This window comes from Gavia stellata, chromosome 16 (genome assembly GCF_030936135.1).
Source record: "Gavia stellata isolate bGavSte3 chromosome 16, bGavSte3.hap2, whole genome shotgun sequence".
NCBI lineage: Eukaryota > Metazoa > Chordata > Aves > Gaviiformes > Gaviidae > Gavia > Gavia stellata.
The window spans coordinates 22207875-22220881 of NC_082609.1; positions in this window are offsets into that span (position 1 = coordinate 22207875).

Here is a 13007-nt window from a genome sequence, read left to right on the forward strand (position 1 = left end):
ACACTTGGGCTCTGAACTTGTTTAGCCTACTAAAACTTCCAACGTACACAGCCTCTCCTGCTCAATCTGGCCAAAATTCAACACCGAAATTGCGAACGTCCAGGGATTGCTCCTACACTAAAGGTGCCAGCCCTGAAAGCTCTTGCTGGTCCTCATCTCCCACTGGTAACCTCTCAAACGAACCACAAACACTTGGCCTCTGAACTTGTTTAGCCTACTAAAACTTCCAACGTACACAGCCTCTCCTGCTCAATCTGCCCAGAGCTCAACACCGAAATTGCGAACGTCCAGGGATTGCTCCTACACTAAAGGTGCCAGCCCTGAAAGCTCTTGCTGGTCCTCATCTCCCACTGGTAACCTCTCAAACGAACCACAAACACTTGGGCTCTGAACTTGTTTAGCCTACTAAAACTTCCAACGTACACAGCCTCTCCTGCTCAATCTGGCCAAAATTCACCAATGAAATTGCGAACGTCCAGCGATTGCTCCTACACTAAAGGTGCCAGCCCTGAAAGCTCTTGCTGGTCCTCATCTCCCACTGGTAACCTCTCAAACGAACCACAAACACTTGGGCTCTGAACTTGTTTAGCCTACTAAAACTTCCAACGTACACAGCCTCTCCTGCTCAATCTGGCCAGAGCTCAACACCGAAATTGCGAACGTCCAGCGATTGCTCCTACACTAAAGGTGCCAGCCCTGAAAGCTCTTGCTGGTCCTCATCTCCCACTGGTAACCTCTCAAACGAACCACAAACACTTGGGCTCTGAACTTGTTTAGCCTACTAAAACTTCCAACGTACACAGCCTCTCCTGCTCAATCTGGCCAAAATTCAACACCGAAATGGCGAACGTCCAGCGATTGCTCCTACACTAATGGTGCCAGCCCTGAAAGCTCTTGCTGGTCCTCATCTCCCACTGGTAACCTCTCAAACGAACCACAAACACTTGGGCTCTGAACTTGTTTAGCCTACTAAAACTTCCAACGTACACAGCCTCTCCTGCTCAATCTGGCCAGAGCTCAACACCGAAATTGCGAACGTCCAGCGATTGCTCCTACACTAAAGGTGCCAGCCCTGAAAGCTCTTGCTGGTCCTCATCTCCCACTGGTAACCTCTCAAACGAACCACAAACACTTGGGCTCTGAACTTGTTTAGCCTACTAAAACTTCCAACGTACACAGCCTCTCCTGCTCAATCTGGCCAAAATTCAACACCGAAATTGCGAACGTCCAGCGATTGCTCCTACACTAAAGGTGCCAGCCCTGAAAGCTCTTGCTGGTCCTCATCTCCCACTGGTAACCTCTCAAACGAACCACAAACACTTGGGCTCTGAACTTGTTTAGCCTACTAAAACTTCCAACGTACACAGCCTCTCCTGCTCAATCTGGCCAAAATTCAACACCGAAATGGCGAACGTCCAGCGATTGCTCCTACACTAATGGTGCCAGCCCTGAAAGCTCTTGCTGGTCCTCATCTCCCACTGGTAACCTCTCAAACGAACCACAAACACTTGGGCTCTGAACTTGTTTAGCCTACTAAAACTTCCAACGTACACAGCCTCTCCTGCTCAATCTGGCCAGAGCTCAACACCGAAATTGCGAACGTCCAGCGATTGCTCCTACACTAAAGGTGCCAGCCCTGAAAGCTCTTGCTGGTCCTCATCTCCCACTGGTAACCTCTCAAACGAACCACAAACACTTGGGCTCTGAACTTGTTTAGCCTACTAAAACTTCCAACGTACACAGCCTCTCCTGCTCAATCTGGCCAAAATTCAACACCGAAATTGCGAACGTCCAGCGATTGCTCCTACACTAAAGGTGCCAGCCCTGAAAGCTCTTGCTGGTCCTCATCTCCCACTGGTAACCTCTCAAACGAACCACAAACACTTGGCCTCTGAACTTGTTTAGCCTACTAAAACTTCCAACGTACAGAGCCTCTCCTGCTCAATCTGGCCAAAATTCAACACCGAAATTGCGAACGTCCAGCGATTGATCCTACACTAATGGTGCCAGCCCTGAAAGCTCTTGCTGGTCCTCATCTCCCACTGGTAACCTCTCAAACGAACCACAAACACTTGGGCTCTGAACTTGTTTAGCCTACTAAAACTTCCAATGTACACAGCCTCTCCTGCTCAATCTGGCCAAAATTCAACACCGAAATTGCGAACGTCCAGGGATTGCTCCTACACTAAAGGTGCCAGCCCTGAAAGCTCTTGCTGGTCCTCATCTCCCACTGGTAACCTCTCAAACGAACCACAAACACTTGGGCTCTGAACTTGTTTAGCCTACTAAAACTTCCAACGTACACAGCCTCTCCTGCTCAATCTGGCCAGAGCTCAACACCGAAATTGCGAACGTCCAGCGATTGCTCCTACACTAAAGGTGCCAGCCCTGAAAGCTCTTGCTGGTCCTCATCTCCCACTGGTAACCTCTCAAACGAACCACAAACACTTGGGCTCTGAACTTGTTTAGCCTACTAAAACTTCCAACGTACACAGCCTCTCCTGCTCAATCTGCCCAGAGCTCAACACCGAAATTGTGAACGTCCAGGGATTGCTCCTACACTAAAGGTGCCAGCCCTGAAAGCTCTTGCTGGTCCTCATCTCCCACTGGTAACCTCTCAAACGAACCACAAACACTTGGGCTCTGAACTTGTTTAGCCTACTAAAACTTCCAACGTACACAGCCTCTCCTGCTCAATCTGGCCAAAATTCAACACCGAAATGGCGAACGTCCAGCGATTGCTCCTACACTAAAGGTGCCAGCCCTGAAAGCTCTTGCTGGTCCTCATCTCCCACTGGTAACCTCTCAAACGAACCACAAACACTTGGGCTCTGAACTTGTTTAGCCTACTAAAACTTCCAATGTACACAGCCTCTCCTGCTCAATCTGGCCAAAATTCACCAACGAAATTGCGAACGTCCAGCGATTGCTCCTACACTAAAGGTGCCAGCCCTGAAAGCTCTTGCTGGTCCTCATCTCCCACTGGTAACATCTCAAACGAACCACAAACACTTGGGCTCTGAACTTGTTTAGCCTACTAAAACTTCCAACGTACACAGCCTCTCCTGCTCAATCTGGCCAGAGCTCAACACCGAAATTGCGAACGTCCAGTGATTGCTCCTACACTAAAGGTGCCAGCCCTGAAAGCTCTTGCTGGTCCTCATCTCCCACTGGTAACCTCTCAAACGAACCACAAACACTTGGGCTCTGAACTTGTTTAGCCTACTAAAACTTCCAACGTACACAGCCTCTCCTGCTCAATATGGCCAGAGCTCAACACCGAAATTGCGAACGTCCAGCGATTGCTCCTACACTAATGGTGCCAGCCCTGAAAGCTCTTGCTGGTCCTCATCTCCCACTGGTAACCTCTCAAACGAACCACAAACACTTGGCCTCTGAACTTGTTTAGGCTACTAAAACTTCCAACGTACACAGCCTCTCCTGCTCAATCTGGCCAGAGCTCAACACCGAAATTGCGAACGTCCAGCGATTGCTCCTACACTAAAGGTGCCAGCCCTGAAAGCTCTTGCTGGTCCTCATCTCCCACTGGTAACCTCTCAAACGAACCACAAACACTTGGGCTCTGAACTTGTTTAGCCTACTAAAACTTCCAACGTACACAGCCTCTCCTGCTCAATCTGGCCAAAATTCACCAACGAAATTGCGAACGTCCAGGGATTGCTCCTACACTAAAGGTGCCAGCCCTGAAAGCTCTTGCTGGTCCTCATCTCCCACTGGTAACCTCTCAAACGAACCACAAACACTTGGGCTCTGAACTTGTTTAGCCTACTAAAACTTCCAACGTACACAGCCTCTCCTGCTCAATCTGGCCAAAATTCAACAACGAAATTGCGAACGTCCAGCGATCGCTCCTACACTAAAGGTGCCAGCCCTGAAAGCTCTTGCTGGTCCTCATCTCCCACTGGTAACCTCTCAAACGAACCACAAACACTTGGGCTCTGAACTTGTTTAGCCTACTAAAACTTCCAACGTACACAGCCTCTCCTGCTCAATCTGGCCAAAATTCAACACCGAAATTGCGAACGTCCAGGGATTGCTCCTACACTAAAGGTGCCAGCCCTGAAAGCTCTTGCTGGTCCTCATCTCCCACTGGTAACCTCTCAAACGAACCACAAACACTTGGCCTCTGAACTTGTTTAGCCTACTAAAACTTCCAACGTACACAGCCTCTCCTGCTCAATCTGCCCAGAGCTCAACACCGAAATTGCGAACGTCCAGGGATTGCTCCTACACTAAAGGTGCCAGCCCTGAAAGCTCTTGCTGGTCCTCATCTCCCACTGGTAACCTCTCAAACGAACCACAAACACTTGGGCTCTGAACTTGTTTAGCCTACTAAAACTTCCAACGTACACAGCCTCTCCTGCTCAATCTGGCCAAAATTCACCAATGAAATTGCGAACGTCCAGCGATTGCTCCTACACTAAAGGTGCCAGCCCTGAAAGCTCTTGCTGGTCCTCATCTCCCACTGGTAACCTCTCAAACGAACCACAAACACTTGGGCTCTGAACTTGTTTAGCCTACTAAAACTTCCAACGTACACAGCCTCTCCTGCTCAATCTGGCCAGAGCTCAACACCGAAATTGCGAACGTCCAGCGATTGCTCCTACACTAAAGGTGCCAGCCCTGAAAGCTCTTGCTGGTCCTCATCTCCCACTGGTAACCTCTCAAACGAACCACAAACACTTGGGCTCTGAACTTGTTTAGCCTACTAAAACTTCCAACGTACACTCCCTCTCCTGCTCAATCTGGCCAGAGCTCAACACCGAAATTGCGAACGTCCAGCAATTGCTCCTACACTAAAGGTGCCAGCCCTGAAAGCTCTTGCTGGTCGTCATCTCCCACTGGTAACCTCTCAAACGAACCGCAAACACTTGGGCTCTGAACTTGTTTAGCCTACTAAAACTTCCAACGTACACAGCCTCTCCTGCTCAATCTGGCCAGAGCTCAACACCGAAATTGCGAATGTTCGGCGATTGCTCCTACACTAAAGGTGCCAGCCCTGAAAGCTCTTGCTGGTCCTCATCTCCCACTGGACCACTGGTAACCTCTCAAATGAACCACAAACACTTGGCCTCTGAACTTGTTTAGGCTACTAAAACTTCCAACGTACACAGCCTCTCCTGCTCAATCTGGCCAAAATTTCAACACCGAAATTGCGAACGTCCAGCGATTGCTCCTACACTAAAGGTATGCCAGCCCTGAAAGCTCTTGCTGGTCCTCATCTCCCACTGGTAACCTCTCAAACGAACCACAAACACTTGGGCTCTGAACTTGTTTAGCCTACTAAAACTTCCAACGTACACAGCCTCTCCTGCTCAATCTGGCCAGAGCTCAACACCGAAATTGCGAACGTCCAGCGATTGCTCCTACACTAAAGGTGCCAGCCCTGAAAGCTCTTGCTGGTCCTCATCTCCCACTGGTAACCTCTCAAACGAACCACAAACACTTGGGCTCTGAACTTGTTTAGCCTACTAAACTTCCAACGTACACAGCCTCTCCTGCTCAATCTGCCCAGAGCTCAACACCGAAATTGTGAACGTCCAGGGATTGCTCCTACACTAAAGGTGCCAGCCCCTGAAAGCTCTTGCTGGTCCTCATCTCCCACTGGTAACCTCTCAAACGAACCACAAACACTTGGCCTCTGAACTTGTTTAGCCTACTAAAACTTCCAATGTCCACAGCCTCTCCTGCTCAATCTGGCCAAAATTCAACACCGAAATGGCGAACGTCCAGCGATTGCTCCTACACTAAAGGTGCCAGCCCTGAAAGCTCTTGCTGGTCCTCATCTCCACTGGTAACCTCTCAAACGAACCACAAACACTTGGGCTCTGAACTTGTTTAGCCTACTAAAACTTCCAACGTACACTCCCTCTCCTGCTCAATATGGCCAGAGCTCAACACCGAAATTGCGAACGTCCAGCGATTGCTCCTACACTAAAGGTGCCAGCCCTGAAAGCTCTTGCTGGTCCTCATCTCCCACTGGTAACCTCTCAAACGAACCACAAACACTTGGCCTCTGAACTTGTTTAGCCTACTAAAACTTCCAACGTACACAGCCTCTCCTGCTCAATCTGGCCAAAATTCAACACCGAAATTGCGAACGTCCAGGGATTGCTCCTACACTAAAGGTGCCAGCCCTGAAAGCTCTTGCTGGTTCCTCATCTCCCCACTGGTAACCTCTCAAACGAACCGCAAACACTTGGGCTCTGAACTTGTTTAGCCTACTAAAACTTCCAACGTACACAGCCTCTCCTGCTCAATCTGGCCAAAATTCACCAATGAAATTGCGAACGTCCAGCGATTGCTCCTACACTAAAGGTGCCAGCCCTGAAAGCTCTTGCTGGTCCTCATCTCCCACTGGTAACCTCTCAAACGAACCACAAACACTTGGGGCTCTGAACTTGTTTAGCCTACTAAAACTTCCAACGTACACAGCCTCTCCTGCTCAATCTGGCCAGAGCTCAACACCGAAATTGCGAACGTCCAGCGATTGCTCCTACACTAAAGGTGCCAGCCCGGAAAGCTCTTGCTGGTCCTCATCTCCCACTGGTAACCTCTCAAACGAACCACAAACACTTGGGCTCTGAACTTGTTTTAGCCTACTAAAACTTCCAACGTACACAGCCTCTCCTCCTCAATCTGGCCAGAGCTCAACACCGAAATTGCGAACGTCCAGCGATTGCTCCTACACTAAAGGTGCCAGCCCTGAAAGCTCTTGCTGGTCCTCATCTCCCACTGGTAACCTCTCAAACGAACCACAAACACTTGGGCTCTGAACTTGTTTAGCCTACTAAAACCTTCCAACGTACACAGCCTCTCCTGCTCAATCTGGCCAAAATTCAACACCGAAATTGCGAACGTCCAGCGATTGCTCCTACACTAAAGGTGCCAGCCCTGAAAGCTCTTGCTGGTCCTCATCTCCCACTGGTAACCTCTCAAACGAACCACAAACACTTGGGCTCTGAACTTGTTTAGCCTACTAAAACTTCCAACGTACACAGCCTCTCCTGCTCAATCTGCCCAGAGCTCAACACCGAAATTGCGAACGTCCAGCGATTGCTCCTACACTAAAGGTGCCAGCCCTGAAAGCTCTTGCTGGTCTCATCTCCCACTGGTAACCTCTCAAACGAACCGCAAACACTTGGGCTCTGAACTTGTTTAGCCTACTAAAACTTCCAACGTACACAGCCTCTCCTGCTCAATCTGGCCAAAATTCACCAATGAAATTGCGAACGTCCAGCGATTGCTCCTACGCTAAAGGTGCCAGCCCTGAAAGCTCTTGCTGGTCCTCATCTCCCACTGGTAACCTCTCAAACGAACCACAAACACTTGGGCTCTGAACTTGTTTAGCCTACTAAAACTTCCAACGTACACAGCCTCTCCTGCTCAATCTGGCCAGAGCTCAACACCGAAATTGCGAACGTCCAGCGATTGCTCCTACACTAAAGGTGCCAGCCCTGAAAGCTCTTGCTGGTCCTCATCTCCCACTGGTAACCTCTCAAACGAACCACAAACACTTGGGCTCTGAACTTGTTTAGCCTACTAAAACTTCCAACGTACACAGCCTCTCCTGCTCAATATGGCCAGAGCTCAACACCGAAATTGCGAACGTCCAGCGATTGCTCCTACACTAAAGGGTGCCAGCCCTGAAAGCTCTTGCTGGTCCTCATCTCCCACTGGTAACCTCTCAAACGAACCACAAACACTTGGGCTCTGAACTTGTTTAGCCTACTAAAACTTCCAATGTACACAGCCTCTCCTGCTCAATCTGGCCAAAATTCAACACCGAAATTGCGAACGTCCAGGGATTGCTCCTACACTAAAGGTGCCAGCCCTGAAAGCTCTTGCTGGTCCCTCATCTCCCACTGGTAACCTCTCAAACGAACCACAAACACTTGGCCTCTGAACTTGTTTAGCCTACTAAAACTTCCAACGTACACAGCCTCTCCTGCTCAATCTGGCCAGAGCTCAACACCGAAACTGCGAACGTCCAGGGATTGCTCCTACACTAAAGGTGCCAGCCCTGAAAGCTCTTGCTGGTCCTCATCTCCCACTGGTAACCTCTCAAACGAACCACAAACACTTGGGCTCTGAACTTGTTAGCCTACTAAAACTTCCAACGTACACAGCCTCTCCTGCTCAATCTGGCCAAAATTCAACACCGAAATTGTGAACGTCCAGGGATTGCTCCTACACTAAAGGTGCCAGCCCTGAAAGCTCTTGCCTGGTCCTCATCTCCCACTGGTAACCTCTCAAACGAACCACAAACACTTGGGCTCTGAACTTGTTTAGGCTACTAAAACTTCCAACGTACACAGCCTCTCCTGCTCAATCTGCCAAAATTTAACACCGAAATTGCGAACGTCCAGCGATTGCTCCTACACTAAGGTGCCAGCCCTGAAAGCTCTTGCTGGTCCTCATCTCCCACTGGTAACCTCTCAAACGAACCACAAACACTTGGCTCTGAACTTGTGTAGCCTACTAAAACTTCCAACGTACACAGCCTCTCCTGCTCAATCTGGCCAGAGCTCAACACCGAAATTGCGAACGTCCAGCGATTGCTCCTACACTAAAGGTGCCAGCCCTGAAAGCTCTTGCTGGTCCTCATCTCCCACTGGTAACCTCTCAAACGAACCACAAACACTTGGGCTCTGAACTTGTTTAGCCTACTAAAACTTCCAACGTACACAGCCTCTCCTGCTCAATCTGGCCAGAGCTCAACACCGAAATTGCGAACGTTCCAGCGATTGCTCCTACACTAAAGGTGCCAGCCCTGAAAGCTCTTGCTGGTCCTCATCTCCCACTGGTAACCTCTCAAACGAACCGCAAACACTTGGGCTCTGAACTTGTTTAGCCTACTAAAACTTCCAACGTACACAGCCTCTCCTGCTCAATCTGGCCAAAATTCACCAATGAAATTGCGAACGTCCAGCGATTGCTCCTACACTAAAGGTGCCAGCCCTGAAAGCTCTTGCTGGTCCTCATCTCCCACTGGTAACCTCTCAAACGAACCACAAACACTTGGGCTCTGAACTTGTTTAGCCTACTAAAACTTCCAACGTACACAGCCTCTCCTGCTCAATCTGGCCAGAGCTCAACACCGAAATTGCGAACGTCCAGCGATTGCTCCTACACTAAAGGTGCCAGCCCGGAAAGCTCTTGCTGGTCCTCATCTCCCACTGGTAACCTCTCAAACGAACCACAAACACTTGGGCTCTGAACTTGTTTAGCCTACTAAGAACTTCCAACGTACACAGCCTCTCCTGCTCAATCTGGCCAGAGCTCAACACCGAAATTGCGAACGTCCAGCAATTGCTCCTACACTAAAGGTGCCAGCCCTGAAAGCTCTTGCTGGTCCTCATCTCCCACTGGTAACCTCTCAAACGAACCACAAACACTTGTGCTCTGAACTTGTTTAGCCTACTAAAACTTCCAACGTACACAGCCTCTCCTGCTCAATCTGGCCAGAGCTCAACACCGAAATTGCGAACGTCCAGCGATTGCTCCTACACTAAAGGTGCCAGCCCTGAAAGCTCTTGCTGGGTCCTCATCTCCCACTGGTAACCTCTCAAACGAACCACAAACACTTGGGCTCTGAACTTGTTTAGCCTACTAAAACTTCCAACGTACACAGCCTCTCCTGCTCAATCTGGCCAAAATTCAACACCGAAATTGCGAACGTCCAGCGATTGCTCCTACACTAATGGTGCCAGCCCTGAAAAGAGCTCTTGCTTGGTCCTCATCTCCCCACTGGTAACCTCTCAAACGAACCACAAACACTTGGGCTCTGAACTTGTTAGCCTACTAAAACTTCCAACGTACACAGCCTCTCCTGCTCAATCTGGCCAGAGCTCAACACCGAAATTGCGAACGTCCAGGGATTGCTCCTACACTAAAGGTGCCAGCCCTGAAAGCTCTTGCTGGTCCTCATCTCCCACTGGTAACCTCTCAAACGAACCACAAACACTTGGCCTCTGAACTTGTTTAGGCTACTAAAACTTCCAACGTACACAGCCTCTCCTGCTCAATCTGGCCAGAGCTCAACCACCGAAATTGCGAACGTCCAGCGATTGCTCCTACACTAATGGTGCCAGCCCTGAAAGCTCTTGCTGGTCCTCATCTCCCACTGGTAACCTCTCAAACGAACCACAAACACTTGGCCTCTGAACTTGTTTAGGCTACTAAAACTTCCAACATACACAGCCTCTCCTGCTCAATCTGGCCAAAAATTCAACACCGAAATTGCGAACTGTCCAGCGATTGCTCCTACACTAAAGGTGCCAGCCCTGAAAGCTCTTGCTGGTCCTCATCTCCCACTGGTAACCTCTCAAACGAACCACAAACACTTGGGCTCTGAACTTGTTTAGCCTACTAAAACTTCCAACGTACACAGCCTCTCCTGCTCAATCTGGCAGAGCTCAACACCGAAATTGCGAATGTCCAGCGATTGCTCCTACACTAAAGGTGCCAGCCCTGAAAGCTCTTGCTGGTCCTCATCTCCCACTGGTAACCTCTCAAACGAACCGCAAACACTTGGGCTCTGAGCTTGTTTAGCCTACTAAAACTTCCAACGTACACAGCCTCTCCCTGCTCAATCTGGCCAAAATTCAACACCGAAATTGCGAACGTCCAGCGATTGCTCCTACACTAATGGTGCCAGCCCTGAAAGCTCTTGCTGGTCCTCATCTCCCACTGGTAACCTCTCAAACGAACCACAAACACTTGGGCTCTGAACTTGTTTAGCCTACTAAAACTTCCAACGTACACAGCCTCTCCTGCTCAATCTGGCCAGAGCTCAACACCGAAATTGCGAACGTCCAGCGATTGCTCCTACACTAAAGGTGCCAGCCCTGAAAGCTCTTGCTGGTCCTCATCTCCCTCCACTGGTAACCTCTCAAACGAACCACAAACACTTGGCTCTGAACTTGTTTAGCCTACTAAAACTTCCAACGTACACAGCCTCTCCTGCTCAATCTGGCCAGAGCTCAACCCGAAATTGCGAACGTCCGCGATTGCTCCTACACTAAAGGTGCCAGCCCTGAAAGCCTCTTGCTGGTCCTCATCTCCCACTGGTAACCTCTCAAACGAACCACAAACACTTGGGCTCTGAACTTGTTTAGCCTACTAAAACTTCCAACGTACACAGCCTCTCCTGCTCAATCTGGCCAGAGCTCAACACCGAAATGGCGAACGTCCAGCGATTGCTCCTACACTAAAGGTGCCAGCCCTGAAAGCTCTTGCTGGTCCTCATCTCCCACTGGTAACCTCTCAAACGAACCACAAACACTTGGGCTCTGAACTTGTTTAGCCTACTAAAACTTCCAACGTACACAGCCTCTCCTGCTCAATCTGGCCAAAATTCAACACCGAAATTGCGAACGTCCAGCGATGGCTCCTACACTAATGGTGCCAGCCCTGAAAGCTCTTGCTGGTCCTCATCTCCCACTGGTAACCTCTCAAACGAACCACAAACACTTGGGCTCTGAACTTGTTTAGCCTACTAAAACTTCCAACGTACACAGCCTCTCCTGCTCAATCTGGCAAAATTCAACACCGAAATTGCGAACGTCCAGGGATTGCTCCCTACACTAAAGGTGCCAGCCCTGAAAGCTCTTGCTGGTCCTCATCTCCCACTGGTAACCTCTCAAACGAACCACAGAACACTTGGCCTCTGAACTTGTTTAGCCTACTAAAACTTCCAACGTACACAGCCTCTCCTGCTCAATCTGGCCAGAGCTCAACACCGAAATTGCGAACGTCCAGGGATTGCTCCTACACTAAAGGTGCCAGCCCTGAAAGCTCTTGCTGGTCCTCATCTCCCACTGGTAACTTCTCAAACGAACCACAAACACTTGGGCTCCTGAACTTGTTTAGCCTACTAAAACTTCCAACGTACACAGCCTCTCCTGCTCAATCTGGCCAAAATTCACCAATGAAATTGCGAACGTCCAGGGATTGCTCCTACACTAAAGGTGCCAGCCCTGAAAGCTCTTGCTGGTCCTCATCTCCCACTGGTAACCTCTCAAACGAACCACAAACACTTGGGCTCTGAGCTTGTTTAGCCTACTAAAACTTCCAACGTACACAGCCTCTCCTGCTCAATCTGGCCAGAGCTCAACACCGAAATTGCGAATGTCCGGCGATTGCTCCTACACTAAAGGTGCCAGCCCGGAAAGCTCTTGCTGGTCCTCATCTCCCACTGGTAACCTCTCAAACGAACCACAAACACTTGGCCTCTGAACTTGTTTAGGCTACTAAACTTCCAACGTACACAGCCTCTCCTGCTCAATCTGTCCAGAGCTCAACACCGAAATTGCGAACGTCCAGCGATTGCTCCTACACTAATGGTGCCAGCCCTGAAAGCTCTTGCTGGTCCTCATCTCCCACTGGTAACCTCTCAAACGAACCACAAACACTTGGCCTCTGAACTTGTTTAGCCTACTAAAACTTCCAACGTACACAGCCTCTCCTGCTCAATCTGGCCAAAATTCAACACCGAAATTGCGAACGTCCAGCGATTGCTCCTACACTAATGGTGCCAGCCCTGAAAGCTCTTGCTGGTCCTCATCTCCCACTGGTAACCTCTCAAACGAACCACAAACACTTGGGCTCTGAACTTGTTTAGCCTACTAAAACTTCCAACGTACACAGCCTCTCCTGCTCAATCTGGCCAGAGCTCAACACCGAAATTGCGAACGTCCAGGGATTGCTCCTACACTAAAGGTGCCAGCCCTGAAAGCTCTTGCTGGTCCTCATCTCCCACTGGTAACCTCTCAAACGAACCACAAACACTTGGGCTCTGAACTTGTTTAGCCTACTAAAACTTCCAACGTACACAGCCTCTCCTGCTCAATCTGGCCAGAGCTCAACACCGAAATTGCGAACGTCCAGGGATTGCTCCTACACTAAAGGTGCCAGCCCTGAAAGCTCTTGCTGGTCCTCATCTCCCACTGGTAACCTCTCAAACGAACCGCAAACACTTGGGC